This window comes from Crocuta crocuta, unplaced genomic scaffold (assembly GCF_008692635.1).
Source record: "Crocuta crocuta isolate KB4526 unplaced genomic scaffold, BGI_CrCroc_1.0 scaffold16, whole genome shotgun sequence".
NCBI lineage: Eukaryota > Metazoa > Chordata > Mammalia > Carnivora > Hyaenidae > Crocuta > Crocuta crocuta.
Window position 1 is genome coordinate 11,351,660 of NW_027531893.1, and position 6,670 is coordinate 11,358,329.

The 6,670-nt window shown below is 52.8% G+C and overlaps 1 long non-coding RNA gene across 1 annotated transcript; it reads left to right on the forward strand.

Moving 5' to 3' along the window:
• Positions 1 to 465: 465 nt before the first annotated feature.
• Positions 466 to 4,625, forward strand: LOC144239169 (uncharacterized). The gene is made up of 3 exons (XR_013337335.1): positions 466 to 618; positions 3,494 to 3,623; positions 3,990 to 4,625. It is a non-coding gene; the product is annotated as an uncharacterized LOC144239169 (long non-coding RNA).
• Positions 4,626 to 6,670: the final 2,045 nt, after the last annotated feature.

Genomic DNA, 6,670 nt, shown 5'->3' on the forward strand with positions numbered 1-6,670 from the left:
TTGTCTGGGGCAGCGGGGCTCAGCATCACCTGGAGGGCTTGTGAAAGCCCAGGTTGCCGGGCCCCACCCTCGGGTCTAATTCGGCAGGTGCGGGCGGAACCGGCAAGTTGCAGGGCGGCAAGCCCCCAGGTGATGGCGCTGGTCCCGGACGAGGCAGGCACCCGGGGCTCACCAGCGGGGGGAAGAGGAGCTTTGAGCTTTTTATTTCTTAAACACTTACGCATTCATTCAACAACACTTGCCGGGCGTGTGCTCCGCGCAGGACAGCCGTGGACTGGCAACGAGAACTGTCATCCCTTCCCCTGCTTCCTGGGTGCTTTACCCCAGGGGGGAAACTGAGGCTCCGAGGAGCGCCACTCCCGGTCTCAAACTGTCTCTGGCGGAGCTGGGAATGGAACCCTNAGATCACGGGTTCGAACCCCGTCCGTGCCTGGTCCTGGCCTTTCCCGAAAGGGGAGACTTTTTAGGGGTGGGACCACTTTTCAAAAGGGGACGACCGGAGAAACCGCCGCGCGTAAGTCGCGTCTAGAACCTCGCCCCTGGGTGCAGATGGGTGCGGAACCGGCCAACTGTTTTCACCCCGTGTGGCTCCAAGCTCTGCGCCAGCCCTCGCGGAAGGTGAGCGTCTGGGTGGTCCGGCCTCGGCTACGCCGCACACTGCCCGCTCCGGACCGAGTCCCCCCGCCGCGCCCCCTGCCCCCGCCGCGGGAACTGGAGGGGCCCCCAGAAACCGTGGCCCCAGGCAAAAACCCCACAGCTGCTGGCACACTCGACTCGAGAGCCACTAAGCTTCCCCCCTGAACGTGCAAGTCCAAGTTTATCCTTTCTAATGAGAGGACTGCCGTTGCCTGATGCCGGGCCCACACCCAGAGGCAGCTGCTGGCTGGCTTGCTATTTTTAAAAAGAAGTCGGTTGCAGGCACTGCTGTAAGAGAGGAAATCTTGCCCAGGCCTAGAGTCGTCCTGACGTGAAAACCTAACCCCGGCTGAGCCTCCATTTGCCCTTCCGTGAAATGGGTGTCTGACCAGCTTTCGGCGTGTATGTGCTGCCAGACGGCCGCGGTAAACCGAGCCAGGGTCCTGCGGAATCTGTTTTCTTTGCATCACGAAAGAGTGCGCCGCGGGGCTGCTCGAATGCATTTAACCACGTGTGCAGTGACCTCCACCCCCAGGGGAGTGGCGTCTTGTGCCATCTGAAAACCAGCTGGACGTACTCGGGGAAACCCGGATTGGCCTGATATTCCTAAATTGAAGGGAGCATTAATGGAGCTCCTGGTGTATACGTGGTGGAACCGGACTCTGGGGGTACCTCGGTGAAGGAGCCAGATCCGGGCGGGCTCACTCTGATTGGAAAGAGGGGGGTTGAGGGACGTGATGGGGGGCGAGGAGCCTAGCTGCCTCCAGGGGGTAGGAGTCCCCGACTTCACAGCAGAAGCTCCCACACTCGTCAGCCTTCATGGGTGTCCCCTGGCTTGTTAAACACCCATCGCTGGGTGGCCCAGTAAATCCGAGATGTGGCCTGACTGCCTCCCACGTGGCGCTGATGCTGCCCGGCCACACTGAGAGCCTCTCTTCACTCTGGGGGTCGCGTTAAAAGACAAGTTCTGGTTCTTGGGTGGAGCCCGAGACCCTGCATTTCTAACTTGCGGCTTGGAGATGCTGGTGAGGCTGGACCCCGCCGTCCCTGACTGGACCGAGGGAAGAAGGCTCCGCATCAAGTTAACAGCGGTCCAGTCGGGGAGCTGCAGAAAGGATTCCTTCACTTCTTATCCTGTAAACTTTCACATTGTTCAGATTTAATAGGAGAGGATCGTATCACATGCATAATTTCCCCCCCCCCCAGAATCTCTCCAGAGCCCACACACCCAAAGATAACCTATTGGGACACAGGCAAGTTAGAATGATCCAGAATTAAGTAGGATAATGACTGAATGTTCTCTTCTCTCCACTAGAGCAGCCATTTATTTGCTTTTTAAAGAAGTGTCACAGGGGCGCCTGGGTGGCTCAGTCATTGAGCCTCGGACTTCGGCTTGGGTCATGATCTCAGTGGTTCACGAGGTTGAGCCCCACGTCAGGCTCTGTGCTGACAGCTCAGGGCCTTGAGCCTGCTTCAGATTCTGTGTCTCCTTCTCTCTCTGCCCCTCCCCTACGCTCCCTCTCTCAAAAAGAAAAAAAAAGTGTCACAAAGGGACACTTAGGTTCCTCCCCATTAAACAAAAAAACCACACTGCCCCCAACAGGTAGGCCTGTGGGAGGAGTTTAGCGGTCCACACACATTTTCCTGTCCTTCCCTCCAAAGAGTAAAGCCGTGCCCCCTAAGTGACATCATCCTAGGAAGGGACCCATTCTCACCCCCCACAAAACTGTCCCCACCCCATCCTACACAGGGCAGCCTCCTCTGCCCCACATGATGAATGGGCTTCAGAAAAAGGCAATTTACATAATGTGCTGTGGGTACCATTTTCAAAAAAAAAAAACCTGCACAAAATATCTAAGGGTATATATTTACATGTGGAGAAGTGCTTGCTATTTTTTTGTTTGCAAGTTTATTTATTTGGAGAGAGAGAGGGAGTACAAGCAGGGGAGGAACAGAGAGAGAGGGAGAGACAGAGAGTCCCGAGCAGGCTCCTCAACATCAGCACAGAGCCCAATGTGGGGCTCGAACTCACGAACTGTGAGATCATGACCTGAGCTGAGATCAAGAGTCTGTGACAGTTAACCCATTGAGCCACCTAGGTGCCCCTGTGTTTTGTTTTTAAGCCTGGAAGATGACACGTGAATCTCAAAACCATCACCTCTGGTTGAAATCTGGGGATACCACGGAGCTGTACAGCCAGTTTGGCACCTGCTGCCAAATCAGACACTAGTGAGCAAGATTCTGAGTTTGGAACCTCTTTACACTGAAGTGGGGGAAGCTGATTATGCGTCTGAATAAGCAAGCATTTCATGTTGATTTAAACCACTTGTGCTCATGAATCCATAAAGCCATGTTTGGATTCCTGTAACTTGTCTGAATTTCTGAAAGTCAGGTTGGAGTCGGCTGTGTGTGTTCTGTGAAGACTCACTCTCTGGTCTACTTTGGATACCTAAAGGGAAGATAAGAAACCCCCTTCAGTGGAGTCAGGAGGGGAGGCAGGTGTAAGGGAGCCAAGTTCTCTGAGAATGTGACCACTTGGAAGAAGGGGGGTTTGCCTAGAGAGTTCTATAAGGACAGACCATGATAGTCAGTGGCAGGAAAAGGTGAAATAAGTTCGAAGCCCAGGAAGCTGGTAGCAAGGAGGGGCTGTTTGTCCACAGAGGCTGCACAGGGAGCAAGCTTCAACAGTGACACCAAGTGGTAGCAGGGAGCAATTGCAGGCTTGCATAGGTTCTCTCCGCTGGGGGAATCTACCAGAACCTGGGGGAGCCACAGAACCCTCCACTGAACGTCTCTGGGCCTTAGTTTCTCCCATTCTAAAACTGGGCTGACCTACACTCACTCGCTTCTCATGCAGCAGAGTCTTTCTGATGACAACGCTGTAAATGGCCACCAACCAGGACGTGAAAGAGCGATCCGTCCATCTCCTGGCACCCTGGGCCGCCATGAAAAGGAAGGATTGATTTATGGATCTGGAGATTAAGTTGGTAAGAAAAGCTGTGTTCTGTTTGGGGAGGGGGTTGTCTTACAGCTTTTTGTTTTTGAGGTATATTTGAGGTATAATTGATAAACAAACCCCTGCACAGATGGAATGCATACAATTTGATGCGTTTGGACAGAGGCACACACCTGGGAAGCCATCAGCACATTCAAAGTAATTGACATACCATCACTTCCAAGTTTCCTGTGTCCGTTTGCTCTTTTGTGTGTCTAAGAACACTTAACATGAGATCAGCCCCCTTAAGAGACTTGTTAATAATAGGCACTAGGTTGTACAGATCTCTAGAATTTGTCCACCTTGTATAACTATGATGTTAGTTGATATGCGTATAAATAAGCATTTCTATCCATAGATTTTCATGTCGGCTTCTCAGAATGTTCAAGAACATCCACATCCCATGCGGAAGGCTCCATATCCTGCTGCTGATGGTGAAGAGCTGCATGTGGGGTGAGGGGTAGAGGGGGAATTACAGAGCAAATGACCAATGTTTTTTCCCTATCATCGTGGCATCAGGAAGAGAAGCTGTGTTACTTTTGGATGCACTGTTTTAGCAGCAAAAACTTACAAACTTAACAACATGGGGGAAAAAAGAGAAAATATAAGAGTAAACAGACATCAGGGCTCTGGAGAGCACAGGTGTTCACACAAGGCTGAACCTGCATCAATGGGATGCCAAATTCGCAGTGAAAAATCTCCCTCTTGAGACACCCGGGCAGCTCAGCCAGTTGAGCATCCGACTGTGGCTCAGGTCATGATCTCACGGTTTTTGAGTTCAAGCCCTGTGTCGGGCTCTGTGCTGATGGCTCAGAGCCTGTAGTCTGCTTTGGATTCTGCATCTCCCTCTCTCTCTGCCCCTCCCCTGCTCATGCTCTGTCTTTCTCTCTCTAAAATAAGTAACATTAAAAAAAGAAAAAGCTCCCACTTGTCTTCCAAACTGACCCCTCCAAGGAGAGGCCTCCAGCCCCCTGCCCTGGCGTGCCTCCCATCTGGAATGACGTCACGTGCTCTGCCAACCTCCATTAAAGAATAAAAAACGGCACTCTTCATCAGAGAGTGATTTGTAGCCGCGCACGAGTGGAGAACCACATTTCAAAACCAGAAGCGTATTTCAGGCACGAGTAGCACTTAAAAGAAAATATTGTGGCAGCCCCTGGAGGCAGCAGACGTTGTTTATGTCATATCAACTTGAGTTTTGCTTAGCAAATCACCAGGCTGGCTCACAAGGAAGGCTGCCCCCCGAGTCTGTTCCCTCCCGTCCCCACCCGGCCCTTTTAACACAGGTGAGCAGAGCTGGGTTTTGACTTACCGACGGCAAAAAGGATCCCCTGAACGCCAGGCCTGGTGGGACGCAAAATCCCTAACAATTCTTGAAACACCCCCAGATAAGAAACCCCATCCCTTCCTCTGAAAAGTGCTGGCGGACAGACTCTAACACCTTTAGCGATTCTTGCCTTCTGCTGTTCACACCCCGTGTCATCCCTTCTCCTTAAGTGGGAGGATCGTGACCTGCTTCCAACCGACGGCGTACAGCACAGGTGACGTGATGTCACTCCTCTGGTTATGTTACATAAGACGGCAGCACCCATCTGGTTAGCAGACGCTCTCTGGCCGCTTCGGGGACACGCGCGGCTGTGCTGGGGAGGCCCACATGGCGAGGAGTGAGATCCGGCCAACAGCGCGGCAAGAAATCGTCCCCCAGGCCAGGAGGCCCTGAATTCAGCAGCCGCGTGGGCTTGGGAGTGAGTCCTGGGGTGTCTGGGTGGCTCCGTCGGTTTAAGCACCTGCCTTGGGCTCAGGTCATGGTCTCATGGTTCATGGGGTGGAGCCCTGTGCCGGGCTCTGTGCTGTCTGTGCAGAGCCGGCGTCAGATCCTCTGTCCCCTCTGTCTCTCTGTGCCCCTTCCCTGCTTGTGACCTCTTTCTCTCTGAAAAATAGATAGATAGACAGATAGATAGATAGATAGATAGATAGATAGATAGATAGATAAAGTTTGTTTAAAAAGGAGAAGAAAATGAGTGTTTCCAGTTGCTATGGGCTTGGAGGTTAATATCTCGCACATACTCCCTCGCCCCCCACAATTCATATGTTGAAGCTCTAATCCCCACTGTGATGCTATTAGGAGGTTAGGCCTTTTGAGGGGGCTGGTGATCAGGGCAGGATGAGGTCTTGAGGGTGAGAATTAGTGCCTTCTAAAAAAAAAAGGAAGGGACAGGAGAGCTCGCTCTCTCCACACCGTGAGGACAAGAAAGACCNAAACCCATGATGAAGACACTGGCTGAGCACTGAGGGGAGAGCCCAGCCTGGCCCGCGGCCTCGCAGATGACACAGCTGAGCCGTGCGCAGACAGGGAGAAAATAAACGCCCGTATAAACGCCCATGACTTCAAGGTGCTATAAGCGGGTGCTAATATTGTTACTGCAGGAATAGATAATTGGCACAGGAAGAGCCTGATGGGGAACACGGAGATCTTGTTTCCATCCAGGTCCCCACAACGTCCAGGGCCACATCTGCGCACGGCCCGGCGAGCACCCCGAACTCAGGCTGGTGATCGTTTCCCCCGCCCCTGCGCCAGCTTACCGCAATCCGAGCGACTTCAAACCACACTGGTTCCTTACCTTTCTGTTTCCGCAGGTCAGAAGCCCAGGTGGGTTCCGGGTCTCACGCAAGTCTAAAGTCAAGGTGCTGCCCGGCGGGGCTAGTCTCAGGAGGCTCCAGATGTATCCGCGTCCATGCTTACTCAGTTTGGTGGCCGCATTCAGTTCCTTGAGGGGCAGAACTGGGCTCTGTTTCCTTGGCAGAGCAAGGCGTTTCCCCGCGCACACCCTGTCTCTCTCTCCCTCTCTGTCTCTCTCTCAAAAATAAACATTAAATAAAAGTCGATGACATTAGTTACATCTGCAAAGTCCCTTTTGCCACGAAACACAACATATTCATAGCTTCCGGGGATTAAAGCGTGGACGTGTTTTGGAGACCATTATTCTGTCTACCCCAACCCTTGACTCACCCCCCCCCCACCTGCTCATCCAGTTGGTC